Source organism: Diceros bicornis, chromosome 7, assembly GCF_020826845.1.
Source record: "Diceros bicornis minor isolate mBicDic1 chromosome 7, mDicBic1.mat.cur, whole genome shotgun sequence".
NCBI lineage: Eukaryota > Metazoa > Chordata > Mammalia > Perissodactyla > Rhinocerotidae > Diceros > Diceros bicornis.
This window is the reverse complement of record NC_080746.1, coordinates 64,694,627-64,708,071: the sequence shown is the minus strand read 5'-3', so window position 1 is coordinate 64,708,071 and position 13,445 is coordinate 64,694,627. Positions and strand designations below refer to the sequence as shown.

The following is a 13,445-nucleotide window of genomic DNA, read 5'->3' as shown; positions in this document are numbered from 1 at the left end:
GATCCGGCGCCGGGACTGGGGCCGGGAAGTCGAGGGGCGGAGGGAGGGCGGGCGGGCGGTGGGGGGGCCGCGGCGCGGAGCGCGTGGGGGCGGGGGCGGGGGCTCCGCGGGCGGAGGGGCGGGGGCTCGGGTTACCGCGCGGAGGGCGGGGGAGGGGAGGGGAGGGGAGGGGAGGGGGCGCGGGGCCGCGGCGGCGAATCTCGCATCCTCCGCGGGGCGGCTGTGGAGGCGGCGGTGACGGCGGCGGACGGACCGACCGACGGCCAGGGGCGCGTGGACCGACGGCCGACTGCCCGGAGCTGATCGCGGGCCCGGAGACAGCGGCGGCGGACGATGCGCGGCCCCAGGCCCCGCGCGGGCGGGCGCTGCCCGGGGGGCTGACCGCGGCCGGACGGTGCCCCAGGACCGGGCGAGGGAGCCCGCGCCGCGCGGAGGTCAGTGCCCGCGCCCGCCCGGCCCGTCCGGCCGCGCCCGCCCGGCTCGCCGGCCTCTCCCGGGCGGCGGCGGCGGCGGCGGTGGCGGAGCCGGGGGCTTTGTTCTGAGCCGGAGACAATGGGGGAGGGGGGGCCTGGGCCTGCGGGACGAGGGCGAGCGTGAACGTGAGCGTGGGGGCAGGGCCTGAGGGTCTTTGTGTGCGTGTGTCATCGAGTCGGGGTGTGTGGCGGCGTGAGAGTGCCGGGGTGTGGGGGGCTGGGTGCGGGCAGGGCGTGTGTGTGTGTGTGTGTGTGTGTGTGTGTGTGTGTGTGTTATCCTGAGTGTGACTGCATCGGATGAATGTGAGTCAGTGCGTGTCACTGGGAGGTTGTGTGTCCGTGTGTATCTGTCTGGCCATGTGTGTGTGTGCGTGTCACTCCGACAGTGTGTGGGTCAGAATGAGTGTGTGTCATGGTGAGCAAGTCCCTGTGAGGGAGTGTGTGTGTGTGAGGGAGTGTGTGTGTTTTGCCCGCCTCTGTGGGAGCCATGTGTCAGAATGTGGAGGATGGGTGTGTGACAGAGACAAACTGAGACAGAGACAAAGAAACTGAGGGGGGAGAAATAAGAGAAGCAGAGGAGAGTCAGGGGAAGCCTGAAGTGGAGGTGGGTCACCTAGACTGGTGTTCTGAGTTTGTGTTCAGCACACCTAGATCAGAATCCTGTGCAGGGGATGGAGAGGGGTCATCACAGGCCTGGTCCCACGTGGAGGGGGTGGGGAGAAGGAGGTCTAGAAGCACAATGAACTCAGTGTGGCGTGGGCTGGGCCCGCAGCCATCGGGTCATAGGCCAGAAAAATATTGTTGCTTATGTCAACTTCTCGAATACCCACAAGGGACACAGTCATAGCCCTACTTAACCCACAGGGGACACAGTCCCAGGCAACACACATCCACAAGAGATGCCTTCACAGCCATGACACACCCCCAGAAAGCACTGTCAGAGCCAACACACACCTTCAGAAGATGCTCTCAGGACAACATGCACGCACAGCAGAAATGGTGCAGCCAACACATTCCTACAGGATCACTGTCGAGGCCAACACATACCATGGGAGACACTGTTACTGCTAGCATCTCTCCAGAGACACTGTCACAGCACTACACATCCACTGGAAACAATGTCACAGCCAACACATCATCTAGGTTGTACTTCATCAGTGCTGCCCATGCATAGCAGGTGTCCCAGAGAACTGACACTAACAGGAGGCTGTGTTGCAATCGCCCTTACCACATACCCGCTTGTACAACCTATAGGAAACACACTTTTAGGTGACATGCACACACCACGGGGTGAACTGTCCCAACTGCTCAGTAAACTCCCATTAACTTATGCTCACACCATTACTCCTTCTCATCCACAGACCTCCCAGGCTTTCCCTCTTGTTCCCTGAAAACTTGGGGACCTGGATCAGTCTTCCTCTCACCCTATATCCTGCCATGGTTCTAAGGGTCCCTCCAACACCCCAGCCTTATAGTTTCTTGAGCTCCTTAGCTCCTTTTACCTTCATCTCCCCTCCCAGGACCACTCTGTAGACCGGGTCCATCTCTAAACTTCTAAACTCCTGCATTCCACTCTCTGCCCACAGCTTTTTATGTCCTTCTAGTTGTCAGGTGCCTGGGCTCCCATTACACTTACTCTTCAGCCTCATAATCACCTCTTGCCCTGGACCACTTTGCTTTCTCCTAATCTGCCACTTCCGGCTTTGTGCTCTCCTTCCAGGGACCCAGGACCATCCCTTCAACCACTCCTTGGCCACTCTTTGTTCCATTGTCCTTGAGCCTACCGTCCCGCAGTCTCAACCTTGCTGGAGTGATTTCCCAACCATACCAAGTGATGCTTCTATAAATTCCACCCTCAAGTGGGCCCTCCATAAATAAATAGATGAAATTTTTTCTATTTTCTTCACACCCCTTAACCTCACATCCCTCACCCCATTGTTTTCAGCAGATTAATTAGTCAATCCGCTGGTTCATTCATTCAGCAAACACACATTAAGCACCTGCTCTGTGCCAGGCAGTGTGCTAGGTGCTTGCATCACAAGGGTGAACAAAATGGACATGGTCCTTGCTTTTATGGAAGCTTACAGGCTCTGGGGTGAGTGCTGTAACATGGCAGCACATAGCATGAGGTCAGAAGAGGTTTTCTGGAGGAAGTGACATTTAAGCTTAAGCTTGATGGATAAATAGGCAGTTAACCAAGCAAAGGAGAGGTGGAGGTGAGGTGGGGTGGGTGGAGAATATGCCAAGCTAAGGAAGCAGCATGGGAAAGCCCACATGCAAGAAAGTATTGTGTGTTTGAGGGATAAAGCAATCCATTGAGCCTGACACTAATAGCATGATGTGAGGAAAAGTGAGAGAGTCTGGGAGAGGTAGATAGAGGGTTAGTTAGATTATGTAGTTCTGGTAGGTCATATGAAAAAATTTAACCCAAGAATAATGGAAAGTCACCAAGTCATTTGAAGCTGAGGCCTGATATAATCAGATCTGTTTTAGAAATACCACCCTGACAGCAGTGTAGAGACTGGAGGGAGGAGTCTCAAAAGAAGGAGGATAGTTGACTGTTGCAGGAACCCAGGAGAGGATAACGCTGGCCTGAACTGGAGTAGTGGCAGTAGAAAGGGAGGAAGTAGGACTGGCCCAGTGGCGCAAGCGGTTAAGTGCCGGTGCTCCGCCTCGGGCGGCCCAAGGTTCATGGGTTCGGATCCCCAGTGCGCACTGACGCACTGCTTGTCAAGCCATGCTGTGGCAGTGTCCCATATAAAGTAGAGGAAGATGGGCACAGATGTTAGCTCAGGACCAATCTTCCTCAGGAAAAAAAAAAAGGAGGATTGGCATGAGATGTTAGCTCAGGGCTGATCCCCCTCACAAAAAAAAAAATGGAGGAAGTAGATGGTTTGAAGAGTTCTCTAGGCAGTGGAGTCAGCAGGGCTCAGTGACAGAATGAATGTGGAGGTTGAAGGAGAGGGAGGAAGTAAGAGTAGCCAATTTGGTCTCTTCACTCTTAGAAAATTGAGGCCATCCAGTTTGAATTCTCTCAGCTTTCTGCCTCCTCCCTCAAATTTTATCTGCATCCTCCTCAGTCTTTTTTCCTTCTGTCCTATAATAATGAACAGGCGTCTCTTCTACGTAGGACCACCTCACCACCTGTGTTGTGGATCCCATCCCCTCTCACCTCTTTTTGTGTGTGTGTGTGAGGAAGATTAGCCCTGAGCTAACATCCGATGCCAGTCCTCCTCTTTTTTTGCTGAGGAAGATTGGCCCTGAGCTAACATCCGTGCCCATCTTCCTCTACTTTACATGGGACACCGCCACAGGATGGCCTGACAAGCGGTGCGTCGGTGCGCGCCCGGGAGCCAAACCCACGAACCCCGGGCCACCGAACTGGAACACATGCACTTAACCGCTCGTGCCACAGGGCTGGCCCCCCTCCCACCTCCAAGAGGACCTCACTGGACTAATTATTCCATGTCTATCCATGTGTCCAGGTTCTCCCTCTATACCCATTCCTCCTGTGAGCACATGAAGAGCCTCCAGTCTCTCCTACTTTCCTTAACCCTGTAATACCCGATTAGCTAAGAGACTCTCTCACTTGGCTTCACTGACACATTTTATGAAAGGGTCTTCTGTATGAAGCCGTTCCCACTTCCTCACTTCCCATTTACTCCTGTCCCTCCAGTGTAACTGCTTTCCCTAAGGGAAAGTGACCTCTCACCTACCAAATCTAGGGGTTCTTTTAAAAAGTCCTCAACTGCTTGACCTCTTGGCAGGGTCTGACATTTTTGGCCATTCTTTTCTTTTTGAATCATTCTTGTCTTATGGCTTCTGAGCCACCGTTTTACTCTATCAACATTTAATGAGCTCTCATGTGCCAACCACACTGCTAGGTGATGGGAATAAGTACTATGATAGGAGACACTATTCCTACCCTCAAGAAGTTTAAACCTCAGTAGGGGAGACAGGCAAATAAACAGATGATTACCATATGGTGGGATCCATGCATCTCTCTCCCAGAGCTGCTCCTGGCTGTTCCTTCTTAGTCTGCTTTGGGGGCTTTTTTCGGTGGCCCCTACTGTTACTGTCCCAAGGTTGCATATTATTCATCTTGGGGTTCTGGCTTGGACTTTCTTATCGTCTGACTGTATACATCCCCCTGGGTGATCCATCTCATTCATTTCCTGCACTTCAATTATCATCTGTATAGGCTGATGACTCCCAAATATCTACCTCTTCCAGACCTCTCTTCTGACCTCCAGACCTGCTTGCCTGCTTCCTACCTGATCTTTACTGTCTAGCTCACAAGCCCCTTAACATGTTCAAACCTGAACTCATCATTCCTTCCTCCCCCAAACCACCATCCCCACTCAGTTACCAAGCTACAAACCCAGAAATTAACTGTAGCCACCCCCATCTACACATGTCCTACAACCCAGAAAGTCATTGGAACCTGTTGGTTTTACCTCCTTTCTAGCTCTGTCTGATATCCCATCCCATTTTCTCCATGGCCTCAGTTACTGCCCTCACTTCACCATCTTTTCAAATAAATTACTGCAAAAGCCACTTAACTTGTCTCCCTAGACTTCTTCTGTTCCCTCTTCCAATCCATTCTTTTCATTGCAGCAAGAGGGTTCTCCCTAAAACACAAATCCAGCCATGTCATTCCCTGCTCAGCATTCTTCAGTGTCTTTACATTGTCTTGGGTGAAATCTCTACTTTAACGAAGCTTATGCAATCCTTCCTGATCTGACCCCCAGCCTCCCCAGCCACATCACCTGTCCCATTTCCCCACCTCCCTCACATTGAGTTCTAGCCATATTGAATTCCTTGTAGTTCCCCAAAGACACTGCATTCTTCCATGTTTCTGGCCCTTTGCACATACTGCTCTCTGACCAAAAAGCCCTTCACTCCCTTCTTCTTCTAGCTAACCTCCTCCCAGCCTCAGATCTAGTCTCAAACCCTGCCTTTCCTGACTCCACCAGGCAGGCTTGGGATCCTCTTGTCTCACTGTTGTCATTGCCTCTTCCCTGTTCTGTCTCTCTAACAGGGCTGGGACCTCCTTGATGGCAAGGTTGCATATTATTCATCTTCCTGTCCCGAGGGCCCCTCTACAGATGCTTGGCAATGAACAAATGAATGAATAAATGCGGCACCTCACAGCACATCCCTCATCCTCATTCATTCTTCAGAGACTGACATCTGGTCTCAACTCCCCACACAATCGAGACATTTTCACACGAGACTTATCCCACTGGAGACATTTCCACTCCCCTCCTCCTATCGACTTATCCTTCCTCACCCTATTCTCTCTCCTCTCTTTCACCTGGGCTTCTCTTTTCCTGGATCCTCTTCCTCTCCCCTCTCTGTACTTTATTTCTCTTTCATTCAGTTAGCAGGTATTTAAGGAGCACCAAAAATTTGCAGATCCAAATCTGTTGAGCCAGGTTCCTTTTGGGATTCTTGGAGAGTGGAAGATGAGGAAGCTGTGACCTGCCATCAGGCCACAGGCACTACAGTGCCTTACCATCTGCTCCATGCCACCAGGCCCCTTTCCCTAGAGGTACCATAGGCTGCTCCTTCCTCTAACGCCTCCTCACATACACCTGCTCTGAGCCCTCGAACTCCTGGCACCCTGGCCCCTGCTCCTCCCCATATCCGGTTCTCTGGTACTTGTGCCCTCTTCCTCTTCCCTCTCTTGCCTATCAGTAGTAACAGGAGCAAGACTGGACTCTCTGATGCCTGGGTATCTGCAAGCAAAAGCTCCTCCCAGGGTCTTATGCTGTTGGATCCTATCTTTGTCCTGGCTTCCCACTGCCTGCTCCTTCCTTTAGCTCCAGTGTCCATGTTTCCTGGGTAACCCTCTGACTCCCAAGCATTTTCAACGCTGCCACTTGGGAGGGGCTTCTCAGTTTCTCTGTCCCCTGGTGAGAAGACACCCCCCTCCCCGCTGCCCCTCAGTCCACCTGGAGCCCCCAAGCCTGAGTCAGGATGTCCCTCTGTGTTCTTAGCACACTGGAATGTCCTTGTTTATGTCTGTCTCTCTAAGCTGCTCCCTGGAAGGAGCTGTTATCTGTCAGAGCCTAGTTCACACCTCCCATCCTGGAGGAGGGGAAGGAGGAAAGGAGAGAGGGAGGGTTACACCTCACACCCTCCAGCCATACAATTTGCCACCTGGGTGACTTTAGCTTCTCAGCATCCCTTTCCTCAGGTGAAAACGGAGGTAACATTAAGAGAGCTGTTTTGAGGATTCAAAAAGCAAACTATTAAGTGCTCAACTCTTAACTTAGTTAATTTTACTTCTAACATCTTAGTCCCTCTACTGTGCTCTCCTGCCCCTCAATCTCCCACTTCCCCAAACTAGATCCAGCCTCACTGGTCTCCTCTGCAGCCTGTACTCCAATGGTCAGGGTCAGACCTTAGGCCCTTGCTGCCCATCACCACTACCCTTAGCGCCCTCACCCTCCCCAGGTCTCCGCACCTGTGGACACGGCGAAGGCAGGGACTCAAGCTATCCAGGTCACTGCCGTATCTCTACTGCTTTGTATGGTGTTTGGCACGTGGTAGGTCTTCAACAGATATTTGTTGAATAAATCTATTAATGAATCATTTCACACGTGTGCCCTAGGCCTATTTTTTTCTTTGTCTCCTCATTTTTTTCTTTGTCTCCTGGAGACCTCCAAGCATCCTCTGGTCCCTTTCCCTGTCTCACCACCTGACCCCAGCCTGACCCTCTACCCGGACTGGCAATTGCCTCATCACTGACCTCCTCCGCTAACCCACCTTGTGCACACTGCCAGAGTTATTCTCCTAAAAGAGAAGTTTGCTCATTCTCCTTCCCTGTTCTGTTGCCAGTTACATGACCCTTTATCAGCATTCCAAGCCCTCTAGCAGAGAAGCAATACGGTGTAACAGAAAGCACTAGCTTTGGGGTCCATCAGAGTTGCATTCCAGATGTCTCTCTGCTACCCACACTGAGCCTCAGTTTCCTCATCTGTGAAATAACACTTATCCCAGGGTTATTGTGTGTGTCTGGCACACAACAATAGCAGCTGATATTTACTGAGCCTTCACTGTGTGCCAGACACTGTGCTAAGTTTTTTGTAGCATTTTTTCATTTCTCTCTCATATCAACCATATAAAGTAGGCACTTTAATACCCATATTATGGAAGAGGAAGCTAAAGCTTAGAAAGGTTAAACACCTTGCCCAGGGTTACACTCTAAGTGGCAGAGTCAGGATCTGAACTCAAGTCTGACTGACAGCAGAGCCCATCTTCTTAACCACTGTAATAATAGCTTGTGCTTGCACACTCATAAAACACTTACTGTGCTCCAGACACTCTTCTAACTGCAAACACAGTGTAGGAAGTATTATTATTGTCCCTATTTTATAAATGAGGAAATGGAAGCACTGAGAAATTAAGTGGCTTGCCCAAAGTCACACAGCTAGTAAGTGTGAAGCTGGGCAAAAGTCCAGTTGGTTTGGCCCCAGAGTTCTCATCTTCACCATTGTCCTGTCCTGCCCGACTATGATATATTGCCTCCCTGTTCTAGGAGGGCAGTAAGTGTGCACTGATGAATGAATCTGTGCTGACGTCTGGTCTGTGGCTAGTTGTTAGTCAGTCCGTTCTCTCTCATTTCCTGCTGTAGCAGGCTTGCACCCTTAGGACTCTCCTGAAATTATTCTCCCCAAGATCACTAGTGAACTCCTTACCGCTAAAATCAGTGCCCACTCCCCAGCCTCATCTTACTTGAACTCTCAGCAGCATTGGACACTATCGATCACTCCCTCCTTGTTGAAATGTTTTCTCCCTTAACTTCTGTGATACTGCCTCCTTCTCTTTCTCCTCCAAGAATAATAAAGATCTCCTCAGTCTGCCCCTTAAATAGGACTGTTCCTCAGGGTTCTGTCCTAGACTCTCTTCTCACTCTACACATCCTGTCTGATGGGTCTCCACACCCATGGCTTTCAGTTACCCCTTAATTTGTCCAAATCCGTATCTCCAACCCTCTCTCCTGTGCTCCAGACCTGCAAATCCAACTGTGTCTGGGACATCTCCATGTGGGGATCCCAGCAGACACCCGAAAAATGGCTTCTCCTCTGTGGTAACCTAATGGCACCACTTTAATAACCAGATGAGAACCCTGGGAGTCGGTCTAGAGCCCTTCCATTCCCTCACCCTTCCCAAAGAGGCAGTGGCCAAGTCCTGTCAACTTCACCTCCTCACATCTTTCTTATCTGTGTCTCCTCGGTCCCACTGCTACTGACCTGGGCTATTACAGACACCTCATACCTGGTCTCCCTCCTCCCGTATGTAGATTCTCTTCTTCAGTCCTCCTTCATCTTGCTAGGATTCTTTCCCCTCAGCTCCCCTGTAATTTCTTCCTCTCTCTCTCTCCCTTCTCCTGGATTCCCAGGCAACATGGAGCATATAGTCCTGGATTCAAATCGAGGCTGTACTAACTCAGGAAAGTTATTTCCCTTCAAGCCTCAAATTCCTCAATGGGAGGTGAGACACCTTCTTCACAGGGTCGTTAGGATGATTAAATGAGATACTATCTGAATTTCCTGGCATAGGCCCCAGGATACCTTAAAAGCTCAGAAAATTGACTTTCACTCTGCCTCTTCCCCTCACATTTGTCTCTAGCCTTCCCTGATGTGCCTCCTGGGAACCAGTCATTGGGAGGGACAGAGCCAGGCTCTGGACACTGCCCTGGCCGCTGTCCCCTAGGGTCATCCCAGGGATATGCAGGGAAGCCAGTTTGTCATCCTTCTCCTCCCTCCTCCCTTCCTGACACCTCCTGTCCTCTCCCCCTGCCTTCCTCCAGCTCTGGCTCCCACCTCTGTCTACCTCCCCTCAACCTCTCCAGGCTAGCTGTTTCTGTCTCTGACTTACCTCCCCTTTCTGCATTAACTCCACTCACTCTTTCCTTTGCTGGACATGTTCATGTTCACTTTCCCTCAGTCTTGCTCCCTGTCATCCCCCACCCAGAACTCTCACCTCTCTTCCTCTTTCCTTTATGCCTAATCCTGTGTCTGCACCTCCCATTGCTCACTGAGGCTACCGACTTCTTCCTGCACTTCTGCTCCAATCTGCCTTTCATAGCCCCCTCCTCACCCTGTTGTCTTTCTGATCCCTGCCCCTCCTTGGCCCTGGGATAGGAAGTTGAGGGAGGAGGCCTGGGCGGTCCCAGCTCCCCCAGCCTGCTTCCCCTTCTGTACCTCAGGCCATTCCTCTACTTCCTCCTGGAGAACCCCCTTCCATTGTGGTCCCCCTGCCCACCCCCAGCCCACCTCTCTTTCCTCTCCCAGGTTCCGCCTGCTCCCAGATCATATAGACACACAGGCTGCGGGTAGGGGGGAGGATTGACATCACATTTCAAGCCCCAATGAACAGTCTCGCCCCTCCCCCTGCTAATGAGAACCAGCTGTGGTTCCAGAGGCCCAGATGTGGGGCTAGAGGGGGAGAGCAGGATGGAGCCGGAGAACAGAGTAACAGGACCAGGACAGAGTGAGGGCATGTAGCAAGGCAGAGTGGCTGGGAGAAGAGATGTGACAGTCCAGGGAAGAAAGAAGAAACATCTGAGCAGGAGGCAGGACAGATTAGGGAAAGAGACAGATAGGTGGTTTAGGCCAGATCTGGGGGAAGGGATGGGACAGACCTAGAGAAGGAAAGAAACAGGAACAGAGAGGAGGAGCAAGACTTGGGGAAGAGGCAATGAGAAACACCGGACAGATGTGGGGAGATGGTGCTGAGAAGAGAGTTGGAGAGAGGATGAGACGGTCTCGAGAGAGAGTCTGGAGTTCGAGTTTGGAACTGGAAGCCCTGGAGCAGGAAGTGATGAGGCGCAGTCCAGACAGAGGCCCCAGGGACCTCCGAGGTCACAGCTGCAGCCGCAGAGCTGACCACGAGTGCCCCGGCAGCATGTGTGAGAGCACGCCTGTGTGTGGGTGGGTCTGCAAGTGTGTGCGCACGTGCCTGCCTGTGTGAGTCTGTGCATACGTGAAAGTGGGTCTGTCCGTGTGTTTGGAAGGGTGTGTGTGTCGCGGGGGGAGAGTGTCTGTGGGTATGAACGTGCCTGTCCATGGGAAGCCCGTGAGAAAGTGTCTTTCTGTGTGTATCTGTGTGTCTGTATGCATACCTGCATGTGTCTCGGGGGGAGGTTCCATGTGAATGAATATGCCCATCTGTGTGTGTGAAAACATGCTCCTCTGTATCCATGAGGAGGGGTACCTGTGTTTGTGTGTTGGCTGTGGATATGTTAAAGTCGCCTCTGCATGTGTGTATGAGTGTGTGTTGAGTATGGCTGTCTGCATGTGAGTCTAGGCATCTGTGTGCCTGGCTGTATGTGGTCTGTATCTTCGTTAGTATGCACCTTTGCGTGTCCACTGAGAGAGTATTGGGGGAGTTTGCATTAGACAGGGACCCAGGTTGGGTGATGAGGAGGGCACTGGGGTCTACACAGGTTAGGAGAAGGGGCATCTGCCTGGGCCTGAATGCCTCCTCTTCAAGGCTAATCGATCACCTGAGCTTTTATCTCATGCCGTTCATATCTCCTTTCATTCAGAAAATTTATTGCCATCCTCCGTGTTACACACCAAGGTGAATAAGATACAGTCCTGGCCCTCAAACAGCTGACATTCTGTCTCTGGGTGGACACAGAATTATAATACAGAGTATAATAAGTACACTGACCTCACTGTCCATTATCTTCTCTTCCTGACAACCATAACTGCTTTCTGTCCACTGACTGCTTAAATGAATAGGACCAACTCTTAACCCTTGACCCCTAACCCAGTCTCTAGGCCTAGATCCCTGACTGGGGCTGCTGGGCCATCTTGTACACTCAGCCTCTCCCCCTACTCTTTGAGTCAGGCCTGTGTTCACTCTGACCTCCTTGTTCTAAATTCCTCTGACCTGTTACTCCACGTGGCACCATGTGGCAGCTCCACAGGCTCCTCAGACTTGAGCCCCAGGGAGAGAGGTTTAGTGCACACATAGAACCTCAGAACTCTAAAGCCAAAATGAGGGGACCCATCAGGGATAGTGTTGGGAACTGATGAGAAAGCATCCACCAAATGCCCAGCTCTGAGCTTCTTGCTTCCATAGTCTCTAATTCTCACAAACCCCCATACAGTAGATATTACCGTAGCCATTATATAGATTAGGAAAATAATACTAAGACTGGGACTCAAACGCAACTCAAACTCCAGAGTCCCTGCTCCTTTTATTGCCTCACACAGATGGGACAGATGGGGGTTGGAAGCGTAAGAGGGGAGTCAGACACTCTCCTCCCTTAGGAGAACAGGAAGTCCTACAGCAGAGCAAATATATAAAGACCTGAGGACACACTTCTATAACCACTTCTCTAGCCACACTTCTGACCATGGTACCTGGGCATGGGCTCACATGTGTTTGTCTATGTCATCTGAGTTGGCATGTCTGTGGACGTTTCTCTCTGTGTCAGTATGTGAGTGTGGTGGTGTGGAATTATGAGGCTCTGACCATTCATTCAGCACTGATTGCCTGTTCACGCCATACTTCTACTAAATGCTGGAGAATCAGAGATTAAGACCCTCAAGTTGCTGCCCTCCAGGAGCCTCCAATTCAGTGTAGGGGGTGGACACATGAGCAAATCAACTCTACTGTGCAATTTATTGTCAGCATGTACCAAAAGCAGGGTAAAGTAGTCTTTGCAGAGGAGTGAGAGAGATGTCATAGAAGATTCCACAGAACACAGGACATTTGAACTGGATCTTGAAGTTAGAGTAGGAGATGGCCAGTTGGAGAGGATTTTTAGAGGATATCTCAGGACGAGAGAATAGTGGCTACAAGGCAAGGAGTTGGAGAGGAGCATGGTAGTGGGTCTAGTGTTGGAATGTGGGGGGGTAGGCAGGTAAAGGCGGGCACACCAGAGAGGCTGGCAGGGCTCAGATCAGGAAGATATATTAAGGAGGTTGGACTTTATCTTGTGGGCCAGAAGTTTTATATCTAGTGTCCATGAACCCCTTGAAACTGAAGACACAAGTTAGTGTGTGTGTGTATCTGCATTTGTTTTCCATAGAGGGGCAGCAGTTTTCTGCCGTAGGTAATGGGGAACCAGTGGAAGCCATTCATCAGGAGAAGTTTGGTGAGAGCTGTTTGGATAGCTCTGGTCAGGTAGAGATGGATCAGGGGGTCCAAGCCAGGAGGCAAGGGGACCAGTGAGGAGCTGTCACAGGAATCGAAAGGAGAGATGACAATGCTTGTACTGGGACAGCAGCAGTGCGAAAAGAAAGGAAAGGGCAGACTTGAGACAAGTCTAGTTGAGATGGTCAGGTTTTTATGACTAATTGGAAATCAGATCGAAGCAAGGAGAGCTTCTGGATTTCTGGCTTGGACATTTGATGAGTGGTGGTGCTGTTCACAGGAAAGGGAATGGAGGAAGGAAATCAGCTTGCGTTGAAGGTTGGGGATGCATTGTGAAGGAAATCCTACTGGAGGCTGGGCATGTATCTCCTAAGCTCTCCAGAGCTGGAGCTGGAGGTTGGAAAGTCATAAGCAAATAGATGGTACATAAAAAATGATGGATACATTTGAATTGAAGGCATAGGAATGGATAAGCTCACCTAGGCAGAGTGTGGGGAGTGGGAAAAGATGGGGCCAAGGATTGAGTCCTGAAGAGCACTGATTTTTAAAGGACAGGCAGAGGAAGAAGAACTTGTGAAAGAGTTTGAGGAGTAGACAGAGAAGTACAATGGAAGCAAGAGGTGGGGTGTCACCATGTGAAGCCAAGAGGAATAGCCTTCAAGAAGCCAATGATCCAGTGTTCCAGAATGATCCAGTAAAAGGAGGATAAAAAAGTGTCCATTGGATGTAGAGCACAGAGATGATAGGAAGCTTAGTAAGAGCAATGTCAGAGGAGGGGAAGCCTCACTGCACAGAGGGAGGACGGTGTGAGAAGTAAGGAATTGGGGAAAGTGAACCAACTTTTCAGAG

General features: G+C 51.1%; 1 protein-coding gene across 1 annotated transcript in view; it reads left to right on the top strand.

Moving 5' to 3' along the window:
- The first annotated feature begins 263 nt into the window (after positions 1-263).
- Positions 264-13,445, top strand: part of DCHS1 (dachsous cadherin-related 1) — a 35,236-nt gene continuing 22,054 nt past the window's right edge. Inside the window, exon 1 of the mRNA XM_058545846.1 lies at positions 264-434. The gene's annotated coding sequence lies outside the window, so the exon portion shown is untranslated. The remainder of the gene's footprint in view (positions 435-13,445) is intronic.